The sequence below is a fragment of the Lissotriton helveticus genome, chromosome 7 (genome assembly GCF_964261635.1).
Source record: "Lissotriton helveticus chromosome 7, aLisHel1.1, whole genome shotgun sequence".
Taxonomy (NCBI): domain Eukaryota; kingdom Metazoa; phylum Chordata; class Amphibia; order Caudata; family Salamandridae; genus Lissotriton; species Lissotriton helveticus.
In genome coordinates, this window is record NC_136068.1 from 623,265,081 (window position 1) to 623,280,296 (window position 15,216).

Below are 15,216 nucleotides of genomic sequence, written 5' to 3' on the forward strand. Positions count from 1 at the left end.
GGCAGGAAAATGCACATTCATAGCAAGGGGGAGGTATAAAGTACTGACTCACGCGGGCTATACGTCAGGAGCCAGGGGAGTCGCAATCCTAATCAACAAGACACATCCCTTTACTTTCACACGCTCGTGGAGCGATCCACAGGGGACATACGTGGGAATACAGGGGTTGTGGAATAGGCGGCATATGACAATTATCTCAGTGTATGCCCTGCCAAAACTCCAATCGCGCACACTCAGGGAAATAGCAGCCATCCTATTGGACACGGCTGACACGATGCAGATAGTGGGGGGGGACTTCAACGACGTCATGTCAGAAGAACTAGACCGTTCAGGTGCAACACGCAGAGGGGGGACACAAACGGCATTGGCACAATACATGGCGGAGATGGGACTCACCGATACATGGCGCTGGCGACACCCGACACAGGAGACGTTCTCCTTTTACTCAGGGGCCCATAACACCTTCTCCAGGCTAGACTACATTTTCATGGCAAGGCAATACCTGGCGGAGGGTGACGTGTTCGCCTACAAAGCACGGGGGATATCTGATCACTCGCCGCTGTACGCACACTTAGGGAACAACACTGTGAGGCGGGAGACTGAGTGGCGCTTGGCAGCTTGGGACATACAAACCCCCGAGATAACACGAGGACTGAGGGCAGATATAAAGGTGAATGTGGCGGAGAACGAGGGTTCTGTAGACTCCAATATTACCTTCTGGGAGGCAATGAAACCGGTGCTGAGTGACAGAATCAGAGGGAGACTACGGGATGAGCGCCATAAACGGCATAGGGAGACGGCAGGGCTAGAAGCTGACATCCTAGCGCTAGAAAGGGACTACCAGGTGCACAAAGGGGAAGGCGTACTGAGGCGGTTGCTAGATAAACAGAGGGAGTATAGGCAATTGGTCTCTGATGAGGCGAAGACACAATCACTAGCGACACTGCACCGCCTGTACGATGTCGGTGACAAGTCAGGCAAACTTCTGGCATGGCTCGGCAGGAGAGAACGAGCAGCAAGGTGGGTGGAAAAGATCAGGAGGGACGGGGGCGTCATGGAAACTACAGACAGGGGCATAGCAGAGGAGTTTGCACTCCACTATGAGGACTTATATAGAGGCAGAGACCTCGGAACAGTTGACGAGGCCCTACAGTATATGGAAGATGTGGATATCCCAGTACTGGAGGCAGAACTCAGCGCCCCTCTGGAGGCGGACATCACATTGGAGGAGGTTAGAGTAGCCATAAACAAGTTAAAAACGGGGAAAACACCGGGACCCAACGGTTTTCCGGCGGAATTTTTTAAAGACGGCCGACTTGCTGACGCGTCATCTGTTGGCCCTATATGTTGAAGCTTACGAATTGGGGACGCTCCCACGAGACCTCGCACTGGCGACCATAGTACCGATACACAAGCAGGGCAAGCCAGAGGAGGATTGTGCCTCATACCGCCCAATCTCATTGCTGAACATGGAGGTGAAAGTGCTGGCCACGATTCTAGCGACACGTCTCCGGACGGTCGTTCCTGACCTTATACACACGGACCAGTCAGGGTTCCTGCCGGATAGAGCAACAAAGCTTAACCTCCGGCGGACACACAACTGGCTTCAAGAAGTAAAAGATAGGACGGAACCGCACTGGTTCCTGTCCTTGGACGCTGAAAAAGCGTTTGACGCAGTACACTGGCCCTTTCTCATGGCGGCGCTTAGGCGGTTTGGTTTTGGTCCACACTTCCAGAAATGGATAGGGCTGCTGTACACGGCGCCGAGAGCGCGGGTACGAGTAAATGGATGGTTATCGCGTGAATTCCGTGTAGAGAGGGGCACCAGACAAGGATGCCCGCTGTCCCCGCTACTCTTTACACTCACGATAGAAATATTGGCGGCCAAAATTCGGCAGGACCCAGGGATCCATGGTTTTACATGGAGTACTTCAGGGGAGGCACAGGAAAAGGTTTCGTTGTATGCCGACGACGTCCTACTGTACATTACGAAACCCGAGGTCTCCGTGGGGACGTTGTTCGGAGTGTTGGAGGGCTTTGGGGCAATGGCAGGCCATACCATCAACTGGCACAAATCAGTCTTGTACATGCCGCAGGGACCAGTGGCAGACGTGCCTCTACCAGACCGTTTGCCCACGACCACGGAAGGGTTCCAGTACCTTGGGGTCTATATCACTCTGGACAAACAGCTCTCGTTTCAGACCAATGTAGAACGAATAATGAAAGTGGCAGTAGAGGATATGACGAGATGGAGGCTGCTACCGCTCACCCTCCTGGGCAGGGCGGCGATGTACAAAATGATTACTTTACCGAAATTCCTCTACGCACTTCAGAATGAATACTACCCACTCCCGACCAACACGATCGCCAAAATCCATGCTGACTTACGATCGTTCCTATGGTTAGGCAAACAGCCACGCATTGCACTCCAAACGCTCCAACGGCACCAATACAATGGTGGGATCTCATTGCCGAACCTGGAGGCATATTACTGGGCCGAACACTTGACCCCCATAAATGACTGGTTACATACACCGGCGGACCACCCGACGTATGCATTAGAAAGACATACCTTGTCTGCACACAATATTCTTCACTACCAGGGAGGAAGCTCCTGCCCGCTACCATGATCACAATTCGAGCATGGATAAGGGCCACGAGGGCCACGGGATGGGAGGAGAAACCTACACGCCAGACACCGCTGTGGCACGGCAACTGGTTTACGGAACTTCAAAAACTGGAGGGCTTCCATAGGTGGGACGATATAGGGATATCTACCATCGGGGACGTGATCAGACAGGGTGAGTTGAAGACTTTTGCGATGCTCCGGGAGGAGTTTGGATTACATCCCACACAACAATACAAACACTTGCAGCTAGTCTATGCTTGGCAAGCACAGAAGATAGTACTACAAGACATACAGGAGTATTCACCCCTAGAAGGGAGACTCTTGCAGGAACAAATACTACACCAGGCAGTGTCCCTCACATATAAAACACTCACAAATAACATGTTGGGAAGTTTGGCGACACTCAGAGGCAAGTGGGAGGCGGAAGTGGGGCAATTGGAAGATTTAGACTGGGAGCTGATCCTGATGCACCCCCGGGAAGTGGCCATTAAGTCACGGCTGCGGCTGATTCAATTGAATGTGCTGCACAGGACGTACTTTGATAGGAGGCGTCTCCTCAGGATGGGAAAAATAACAGACGACACTTGTCTTCGCTGCAGGGCCGAACAGGGGGACTTCTACCACACAATCTGGTCCTGTGCGGAGATTCAACAGTATTGGTCTCACATCTTCACGGAACTGGGGGAGGTACTGGGTGTAGAGCTGACACTGGACCCGAAGCTGGCACTACTGGGACTGGTGACCGAAGTAGACCTGCCGCGCCCGCATATCATTTTCTTGGTGCTGGCGTTAGTAGTGGCGAAAAGGGACATTGCCAAATACTGGGGGGCAGCGGAAAGGCCAGAAGTAGAAGAATGGAGGAGAGGGCTAGACCTCTATATGGCTGCAGAACGAGTGACGTACAGAGCGAGAGGTTGTCCCAGAAAATTCCGAAAGGTATGGGGTAAATGGCGACAATACCATGGCCTAGAAGCCGGGTGCTTGGGAGGTCCCTCATAGACGAATGGTGTGCTGAGGCGGAAATGGGAGACCACCTGATAAAGATATGTAATTGGTGACACTCTGATGTGCTGAGAAATTTAGGGTCACAACGCATGTAAGGTTATGTACAGTGTCATGGGTTTGGAGTCGAGCATCAGCAGAGTGGGCACGAAGGGCATTGATGGACTAGTGCCACTTAGTTGGCCGAGTATGTGACCGAACTGTAACCGCATTGAGATGGTAACCAACCAGTTTGTAGATAGGGGAGGGTGGGAGGGGGGGGGAGTTGTGGGGGGAAAATAACCCAAAAAGCAGGTTCGGGGAGTTACTTAAAGAGCTTGCACGTAAGAGAATAACTACAGGTTAAGCAACGAAAACAAAAGTCGCCTCCGGGCTGTGGGCATGAAGGCTGTGGAGATAGAACCATGATGTTAGTTTTCTCATGCTAAATCTGAGCTTGCTGTGACCATATTCTTTTCCACCTGCACAAAAATAAAAATTTTAAAAAAATAAAATAAAAAAAATAATGCCGTACACTACATTCCTGGTTTTACAATTTATAAACATTTCATGTTTCCAGTGAATATTCTCGAAAGAAAAAACGGAATTCTCAATTGTTTGGTCACAGCAAGTACAGGTTCCGCATTTGTGATGTCCTACCACTGGAGCTAATCCAAACATACTTCTCAGTGTGAGTGGTTTTTCAATTGGGAGGGCTGCACGAACTATATGGTTAGCCACTCTTTTCTCTTTCTTAAAGGCAAATAATGGTGGATCTGTAAAATCCTCATGTAGATTTTTAAGTAGGTGCCAATTGGATGTCATCAATTTTTTCAGTTGATGTGCATTAGGGCAAAACTTTGTCACACAGACTGGCCTTTTCAACTCGGGTTTGACTTTCTTTTCCAATAGAGTATCCCGTGGTACCCACCACGCTCTCTTTAGAGAATGTTTGAGTAGCTTTTTTGGATACCCTCTTTCAATTAGGCGGTCCCTGAGTTTATTTGCATGTTTAAAATATTCCTCTTTGCATGAACAATTTCTACGAATTCTTAGAAATTGGCCAAACTGCAGGTTCTGTCTTAAGCTTCGAGGATGGTTGCTCGTATAATGAAGGGCTTTGTTCCTATCAGTCGCCTTTCGGCAAAGAGTGGTGGCTAGACCTCCTTCAAAAGGAAACACTTTGACATCCAGAAATGTAATTGATTTATTGGACGCCGAACAACTGAACTTGATGTCATCAGTCCTTGAGTTAAGCCACACCACAAATTCATTGAGTTGTTCCTGTTCTCCGGTCCAAATTAAAAAGACGTCATCTATGTACCGCATGTAGTTAGAAACACGTCCGATGTACAGATTGTCATTATATACGAATTTATCTTCGTATAGTCCCATAAACGGAACCGCCAATTCTGGCGCAAAGGAACAGCTCATCGCTACTCCCTTTATTTGATAGAAAAACTCTGAGTCAAAGGTGAAGTAATTTTTTTGCAAGGCAAATTTTGCACGTTCCAGGATAAAGTTAGTGGGAACTCTCATCGGTTGTTCCCTTGTTTCCAAGAAAAATGCTAATGTTTCCAGTGCCTGTTCCTGGGGAATCTGGGTATAAAGGGAGACTACGTTCAATGTAACCAGTAGTTGTTTCGTCTAATCAAAATGTGCCATTGCTATTCTGTTTAAAAAGGCTGTAGTATCTTTCAAATGTGCCGGAATTTCCTCTATGAATGGTTTTAAGAAGAAGTCAATGTATCTTGCCACTGGCTCAATTAAAGATTCACACCCCGACACTATGGGTCGGCCTGGTGGATTATCCTCACTCTTGTGCATTTTGGGCAACACGTAAAACACCGGTGTTCTGGGGTTCTTATTCTGTAGAAATATAAGTTCTTTTGGACCAACAAATCCCTGGTCAAATCCTCTTTGAGTGATGGTAAAAAGTTGGTTTTGCAATTCATCCGTGGGATTCTTTCCGATTCGTCTGTAGCAGCTGATATCATCTAGTTGTCATAATACTTCATTTCTGTATCTATTGATATCCCAGATCACGACTGCCCCTCCTTTATCTGCCTGCTTGATGACCAATGACTTGTCATTCTTTAAAGAAAATAATGCATCCTTTTCCACCTTAGGAAGGTTATAGTTGACATACCTTCTCTTTTTCTCCATGGCGGCTATCCTGATAGAATTGTTCTTTCGAACGTTACAACTTCCTTGGGGATTTTGGGACCTGATGGGCAAAAAACTGATTTCTTCCTGAGTCCAGTTGCTTCCGAACTATATGCATTGGGGGCTTCGCTGAAAAATGTTTTTAATCGAATCTTACGACAAAACTCTATTGTTTCCAACTTCATTTTGACAAAATCTGTAGGTCTTGATGGTACAAAGTTGAGTCCTTTCCCCAACACTGCTATTTCTGCTGATGTTAATACTCTATCCGATAAATTGAAAAATGGGGATGGTTCTAGCTCTTGTAATATTGACGACGAGTAGTCATCTCCCAAGGTTGAACAAAGCACGTCAGTCCTCTGCCTCTCTGTTGGCCTCTGCCTAAAAAAGACATTTGATTTTGTTGTTGTTGCTGTTGTTGCTGATTTTGTTGATTTCGGCTTGGGTTAGACCTAGTATTAGTATCTGCTTCTCCTTCTGAAGATGACGATGTACCCAAGAAAGTTAGAAACTTGTTACGTGAGCGACCTTGATTATCCTGAAGAAATCGTCGCGAGTCTGTTAGTGTATAGAAATCTTTATTCAAATAAGGATACGTGGTTTCCAATGAAAAGTTATTTTTATCTATGTCAAATTTGTTGCTTTTCTGCGTCACCGTAAAGTCCTTGAACTCCAAGATTTCTTTTTCGACTTTCTCCAATAGAGCTTTGGCATCTGTTATTAATTGATTATTTTAGATTTCTGTTTCCAGGATTGAGATCTCTTCCAGCTGTTTTAATTAAATCCTATGCGCAGTCTCGATGGTGAGAACCATCAGATCTCTACTACATTTGGTTTCAATACCTTTCTTGTATTCAGTGTCATCCGTAAAAACCACTGGAATATTGCGAAATTGGAGTCCAGACGGAATCGTGCCCGCTCGCAAATGTTGTAGTAAAAAATGACCATGGAGGTCCGTCCTTATCTGTTTTTTGCGTAGTCTAATAAGTTTGTCAGACTCGTTTTGAGTTTTAGCAGTAAGACTAAGGGATGCGGATGCGAATACCGGGGGCCCACTCATAAGATTCTGAATATGTTCCTCGCTATATGCGAGCGTGTCTTTGTCAGCCATCACATAAACACGAGATACAAAACCACAAACTTGTACACACGCAATAGGAAGAAAAAGAAATTTACAAATATCACCAACATGCACACTACCCCACTCCTTGGGACCTACTGTTGAACCCCCTGGTTCAAGTGTTCCTACCTGTAATGGCCAAGTTACTATCAAACAGGACCTCGCGGGCCAACTACCCGCTCTAAAGTCAGAAAACAACCATGGGCCTTGACTCTTACTCTGCAAGGCTGAGCCAAAATACTATAGAACAAAACAAATGCCAGTGCTGAGACTGAAAAATAGAACTATTTTTGGGAAACGACTTTATGAACATAACATAATAGCCTGCTTTTTAAATTGCAACAATCCAATTTTATTATACTGCGTCCAATAAATCAATTACATTTCTGGATGTCAAAGTGTTTCCTTTTGAAGGAGGTCTAGCCACCACTCTGTTCCGAAAGGCGACTGATAGGAACAAAGCCCTTCATTATACGAGCAACGATCCTCGAAGCTTAAGACAGAACCTGCCGTTTGGCCAATTTCTAAGAATTCGTAGAAATTGTTCATGCAAAGAGGAATATTTTAAACATGCAAATAAATTCAGGGACCGCCTAATTGAAAGAGGGTATCCAAAAAAGCTACTCAAACATTCTCTAAAGAGAGCATGGTGGGTACCACGGGATACTCTATTGGAAAAGAAAGTCAAACCCGAGTTGAAAAGGCCAGTCTGTGTGACAATGTTTTGCCCCAATGCACATCAACTGAAAAAATTGATAACATCCAATTGGCACCTACTTAAAGATCTACATGAGGATTTTACAGATCCACCATTATTTGCCTTTAAGAAAGAGAAAAGCGTGGCTAACCATATAGTTCGTGCAGCCCTCCCAATTGAAAAACCACTCACACTGAGAAGTATGTTTGGATTAGCTCCAGTGGTAGGACATCACAAATGTGGAACCTGAACTTGCTGTGACCAAACAATGGAGAATTCCGTTTTTTCTTTCGAGAATATTCACTGGAAACATGAAATGTTTACAAATTGTAAAACCAGGAATGTAGTGTACGGCATTGTTTGCCCATGCCCCAGGTTATACATAGGAAAAACGACCCAGGAAGTGAGGCAGAGAATTACGCAGCACAAATCGAGAATACGCAGGTTGGTTGAGAATGCACCATTGGTAAATCATTGGGTGGCTAAAAATCATGAGCAAAACGATTTGAAATGGACAGTGCTATCAAAGATTGACAGGGACCCCTTGTGGTGGTGACCTTGATGCACGACTAAGTCAGCGCAAAGTGCTGTTTATTATGAAATTCAACACTGCAATCAGTGGCCTAAATGAGATTTCGGAGATATTTAAACCTATTACATAGGAACAGACGAGACCGTTAGAAATGACTCATCTGATTTTTAATGATAATCCAGTCATAGGACTCTGCGGGATTATCGGATTGATCTCTGTTTAAATCAACTTCCACTCATATAAAAATTGCCGCTCCAATATCCTAGAATCCAAGCGCCTAGCACGTGTTTACGCAACCAAGTTCCTTCCGAACTACAACTCCCAAATGTCTTAGCGGCTACCAGGGGATTATATAGGAAGTAGGTTATGCTGATCCCAGAGCTTCATAACTTGAAAGCATACGCCGGAGGTATCAACCGAATTGTGCACGGAGGACTAAAACGCCCGTTTACGCGGTAAGGCAGTGTTTACACGCACCCCGAACGACAATTGAGCAAGGACTTACAAAACGCTTGTAAACATACATTGATATTTATCTTTGCTGTCCCCCGCAGCCACTGTGCGAACAAGAAATTACTTGCAGCGGTCGCTGGTTACCACGGGGGCAGCCATACAGTTAACGGTAAGCCTTGGTTCAAAGAGTGCTTGTAGGAATTGTAGAATTAGGCAAACCATTCAACAATGGTCTTGTATTACAGGAGGTCTAGCTGCCCATCGAGACAGGACCCGCGTACATGAGCGGGTAAGTTGTTTTTCAATTTGGATTTAATAACAACCACAAAGGTTTTTTTGTGTTGTCTAAAAGTGGTTCATGTTTCTTTCTAGCTCCTTATTGGTATGCATCTTGGAATGAAACAGTTACATACAGATGTTGATCATTGACCTTTACAATTAAAGGTAGGATAGCGATAAGAGGGGTGCTTCACAGACAGATGGCCATAGTCTTTGAGACCAGAATAAGCCTAAAGTTTGTTTATTTTGTTTTTTGTAGAAATTGTTGGTCCTGAGGAGAACCCTTGAATCGCCTGGGTTCAAAACGCGTCGACCGAACCAGTCCCGGGTCACTTAGAATATAATGTTGTAAATAGGGAGGCAAATTTTTCCGAATTAGGGTGAAAGAAAGCACACAAAAAAATGAATTTGTATTGAAAATTTGCTTTATTTGTATTTTTAGGTATCGTTGATACCGGGACCTTTGTTTGTAGGATGGTTGTGGGAAGTTTGAATTTGGAATGAATGTTTTTTGGCCAATAGTGTGTTTAAAGTGATGGTGTGTCAGTTGCAATTTTTTTTTAATTGAATTGTATATATTTGTATATATTTTTTCTGTGTGTTTTTCATGTATTGTCATGCACAAGTAATTACGTGTTTAAATAAATGAATGATGACTAAAAAGTATAATAAAATTGGATTGTTGCAATTTAAAAAGCAGGCTATTATGTTATGTTCATAAAGTAGTTTCCAAAAAATAGTTCTATTTTTCAGTCTCAGCACTGGCATTTGTTTTGTTCTATAGTATTTTGGCTCAGCCTTGCTGAGTAAGAGTCAAGGCCCATGGTTGTTTTCTGACATTGCAAGGGTCTGTCCCCGAAGAAAAGTAGACGAACCCATGGACATTAGTTACGTGCCACGTAACCTTATGTGCACTGCTGAAATGGGGACCTGTTTATACGTAAGTGTTACTTTCAACACTCACTCTGTCACCGCCCTTTTTGATTCAGGATGTTGACAGTCGATGATTAGAACCCACTTAATCAGGCCAGAACAGAGGATCCCTGGGGGACAGGTAGCGATAAGGTGCGTCCATGGAGACGTTTGTATCTATCCCACTGCTAGGGTACCCATTCAGTGCCAAGGAAAAGAGGGTCCCTCAACTGTCACTTTAGAGCTCATGTCTACTCCCCCCGAGGACATAATATTAGGCACAGACAACCCCGACTTTCTTTCCCTCTTCCTGAACACTGTGTGTAAATCAACCAACAAGGACAGCATCCCAGCCCTGTTAACTCAGGAACCCTGGAAGATTGATAAAAACTTCAGCTGGGCTCAAACAAATGATGCCACCCTTTTCCACGCCTGGCAAGAGGCCAGAAATGCCCTTCCAGGCCAAAATCCGAAGTATCCCACTTTCATGATACAAAATTGCCTCCTCTATAGACCCACTAGTCCTACAGTGTCTCCCCAACTCCTAGTACCCAGAGACTTTAGGGAACAGGTCCTACTCTTTGCCCATTCACACCTGCTAGCCAGTCACGTGGGCGCCCAGAAAACGACAGAGAGCATTCTGAGGTTCTTCTACTGGCCTGGTATATATTCACAGATAAAGAAGTATTGTCAGGAATGCTCCGTGTGCCAGTTGAAAAACCCCTACCATCCCCCACCGATTCCCTTACAACCAATGCCCATCATAGGCCAACCCTTCGAGCGCGTAGGCATGGATCTCATAGGTCCCCTACCCCGATCCTCAGTGATATCAGCACGTCTTAGTACTGGTCGATTATTGTACCCGCTTCCCCGAGGCATTTCCACTCAGAGCCCCTACTACTTCCATTATTGCAGACAAGCTACTGGAGTATTTCTCCCGGGTCGGTTTTCCCTGACGGATATTGACCTACCAAGGAACCCCGTTTGTCTCCAAGCTGATGTCTCAAGTGTGTAAGCTGTTGGACGTTAAACATATTAAGCTTTCTGTTTACACCCCACAGACAGACGGCTTAGTTGAGAGATACAACAGATCCTTAAAACTGACCCTAAAGAAAATGTTGGTGAGTGAAGGGAAGGACTGGGACCATCTCCTTCCCCTGGCTCTCTTCGTCATTCGAGGACAGAGTCAGAACAGTTTGGGGTGTTCTTAGTTTGAGCTCCTCTACGGTTGACAACCTCGAACTCTGCTAGAGATGACGAGAGAGACCTGGGAAAAGGAAGAAAACACCCAGAGCCTCCTAGAATACTCCATACATTTAAAATCTAGAATCGAAAAACTACGAGACGTTGCCCTCGAAAACCCCGAAAAGAGTCAGGAGAAACAGAGACACCATTATGACAAAGGAAAAAAATGGCGTTCCTTACAGGTAAACGATTGGGTGAAAAGCGAATGGAAGGGCCCCTATAAAGTAGTAGGTACCATAGGACGAACCACCTATCGTCTTCAGATAAGCCCCCATAAGACGCAGTTATACCACATTAAAAAAATGGATAGGAGCCCCTCCACAGAACATCCAGTTACTCCTCCCGAGGAAGACTATCCCTGCACTCTGGAGCATTTAGTAGTAAATGAGGATCTTCCCAGCGAAAAGCTCGAGGAAATGTTAGACCTTTTTATTTCCCATAAAAACCTCTTTTCAGACAACCCCGGAAAACCAGCCTGGTGAAACACCATACAGAAACAAATCCAGGCGAGGTTATAAAACAAAAACCCTATCGAATCCCGGCGGCCCGTCGGGCAGCCTTTTTGGATGAAGTACGCAAAATGCTGCAGATGGGTGTGATCAGGCCATCACATAGCGAGTGGACATCCCCCATCGTCCTAGTACCCAAACTGGAGTGTTCTATCTGTTTTTGTATTGATGTCTGGAAAGTCAACGCCATCTCCAAACTGGACGCATATCCCTTACCCCGAGTGGATGTTAACCAAAAAATTAGGGAATGCCCGGTATACCACCACTCTAGATCTGACCAAAGGGTACTGGCAGGTACCTTCGAAGTAGTGATGAAAAAAACGCATTTTCCACCCCTGACTGTCTTTTTGTGTTCACTGTTTTGCCTTTTGGTTTGCACGGTGCCCCGGCGACCTTTCAGTGTTTGATGAATAAGGTATTGCGTTCCCATGAGGCATACTCCTCTGCCTACATAGACGATAAAGTTATCTTTAGCCCCACTTGGGAAACACACCTCGAACACTGTCGTCTGGTAGTGCAGGAGTTGCAGGCCGCGGGCTTGCACATCAACGGCAGAAAGTCTTGTGTAGGTTTTCACCATGTAAAATACCTCGGGTACCTACTAGGGAACGGTTGTATTGAACCACCAAAAGAAAAGGTCAAAGCCATCACTGAGACACCGGTTCCCACTACCAAGAAGGACGTTCGTGCTTTTCTAGGCCTCCTCGGATACTATAGACATTTTATTCCCCAGTACTCCGAAATAGCGGCACCATTGACGGATCTCCTAAAGAAATCCGCCCCCAAGGACGCAGTACTGTACCCCTGCCCTCAGGTAATCGAAGCCATAAAAAGACTGAAAGCAGTGATCACCAGTGGGCCTGTTTTAGTATCTCCTTACTTTCATCTACCATTCCTTCTCCAAACCGATGCCTCCGATCTCGGCATTGGAGCTGTTCTATCCCAAATGGCGCCAGATGGTACCAAGAGACCCATCCTTTTCATTAGCCGGAAACTATTTCCCCGGGAGCAAAAATAACCGGTTATCGAGAAGGAATGTCTGGCAGTGAAATGGGCCATAGAAAAGCTACGGTACTACCGGATGAGCCGGAACAAATGCAACAACCCACGCATTATGCACTGGTTCCTTTCCCTCCAACCTATTGCTTTTGATGTCTACCATAGGAAGGGTTCTGCCAACTTTAACGCTGACTTTCTCTCCCGGATGCCGTGTGTCCCCGACTGGGACTACTCTTGGGGAGGGGGGTGTCAGGATTCGCCCCCTCCCGCTCCCATGGAACAGCCCGGGGACTCCCCTCTTGCGAACCCCTTTTCTTGTTTTCACCTTCCGGACGCTGAGGTTGCCATTAGTGATCCTGGGACTCCGGATCTGACCTGCAGCAAAGCCCCGCCCCTGAAAACAATGCAGGAAGGGATTCGCCAATTACTTAAAGGCTGGACCACCAATCAGGAAGAAGAGAAAAGCGGTGAAGGAGACGATTGACAGAACCCGGAACCTGCGGAACACAGAGGACGGAAGACCACTGTGTGGGGCCGATCCCCAAAGCCGGACAAAGCAAGGGGGAGCCAGGAGGCATTTCCCGCTAAGCGCCCAGCCACGGAGCCGGAGGTTCGTGGCTTCCACAGGTTTGTGACCGACTCTGGGGGCCTGGGAGACGGGCGGGTACCTCATACCTGGGTGGCAGTTAAACGTGGGTGGTAGCCATAGCCTTGCATACCGGGGTGTCTCGGTGGTGGTACCCCTTGCCCTTCACATCCCCGGCATACTGGTGCTCCCTCACAAATCACTTCCCTCATTGTAGACCAACCGCCTGATATTAAGGCTTGTGTTTTTTTTCTTTATGCATATCACTACCTGGGAGAGTCCGTGAAGAGCAACGCGACCTCAGAGGAGTGAAGAGCCGATTCCCCATTCAAAAGAGTGTGAACTGTGGTGACTTGGACTTTGTGTTTTGTGTTACATAAATCCGAACGCTGTTGGCTGAATACACTCCCCTGCATCATACTTGCCTGCCTCGTGCATACACTTGCCCCGCCACAACCCTTTAATTTCTTGACTTTTTTCAGGATTATAAGTGCAGCAATGTTGAATTTTCAACAAACCACAGACTTCACCCTCTTTTGCCAATAAGATGTCAAGCGCACAACGATTTTGTAAAATCATAGACCTTATCACAACCATTTCTGTATTAATCATTAAGAATCCCCCAGCAGTATCAGTCGAAAGACGATCAACTACTGTTGACAATTTGCACATTTTCTGTGAATTTAGAATGACTCCAACTGAGGGTATCAATGCAGCAAATATATCTTCCACTATTTCTGAAAAACTAGCTCTTCTTCTTTGTGTTAGTCTATTAGATATTTCATTGATTACCATGTGAACAGAATCAATGGAAATTTTCGGAAATACTATTCCAAAATAACCGCTCATGTACCACAGTGCAGGCAACCTATAATAGGTATTATTCCCGCATACATAGTAAACTCCAGGAAATACCAGATTGTTTCGCTCCTTTTAGTCCCTACCCCCCTTAAATTAGGAAGTTGTGTTCACATTCACTGGAAGCAATGAACATGTTATTATAATTAATCATTTGACCTATGGAGGCAGGATTTTCCCTTCTTCACAAAGTCTAGGGACGTTGCAGCATAAGCCTTGTCCTTTTCATAACTTCACTCTTTCTTCGCCCATGGAGGAACATGGGATTTCTGTTCAGCAGCTTTCTTTGTTAAATCCTGTCTCCTTTCCTCTACTAAATTTAAAAACTCTTTTTCTTCCTCACGCAATATACATGTTAAATTATCTCCATGTGCCTGTACTATATTGATTAGACTCCTTGTTAAGAAAAATTTGCCCATAAACTGTGCATCTTTACTACTAAGTACTGGATACATATTCTTTCGAATAGGTAGTTCTGAAAACACTACATCTGAAGATTTCCGGTCACATTGAATAAGCTTGATATAACACTACATGATACACCATACTTTAAAGGTATATGGTGATAAGTTACCCTTCTGACACTGATGAGGGTAATTTCACACAGACATAACAATCGCTAATCCCCATTGTATTAACGTAATGAAATAGCAATTTAGTAACACATTTAAAGACTAATCATTATCTGATTCATTAAGATTATAGCTTCTCATCTACTTTCCCTAAGTCTATCTTAGTTCCTTTCACTGCATCTACTTTTTCATTAGTAACTGCTATTCTTATTACTTGTTACCATTAATAAAGGCACCACCACTGTTAGAAATAACCATACCAATTTTAATAATAAAATACTACATAAACTCTAAGACATATTTGTTTCAAATTTCGTTTCTGTTGTTCGGTCACTTTAACTTCTGCCTTTTTCAATCTGAGCGGTACAAAAGGGGGTGGTGATGGACGGAGCATTTGAACCAATCAAACACTCACCCCCTTTTGTACCGCTTTGTTAGCCATAAATTGGCACGGTATGCTCAGACGTGAGTCCCTTGCTCACTTTGCCACTGGATTTAAGCATTCCTGGCTGAAGACGGCTGGAATGCCAGAAACCGGTCCTAGGAAGCTTGTTTCCGGTCCAGGGAAGGCATTGCTTGGCAGTTCGGGCTGGACTGTTCACATGAGGCACAGGGTCAGACTAATTTGCATATGGCCATGTCTGAACTGGGGTGGCAGAGTGGGCTAAAGAACGGTGA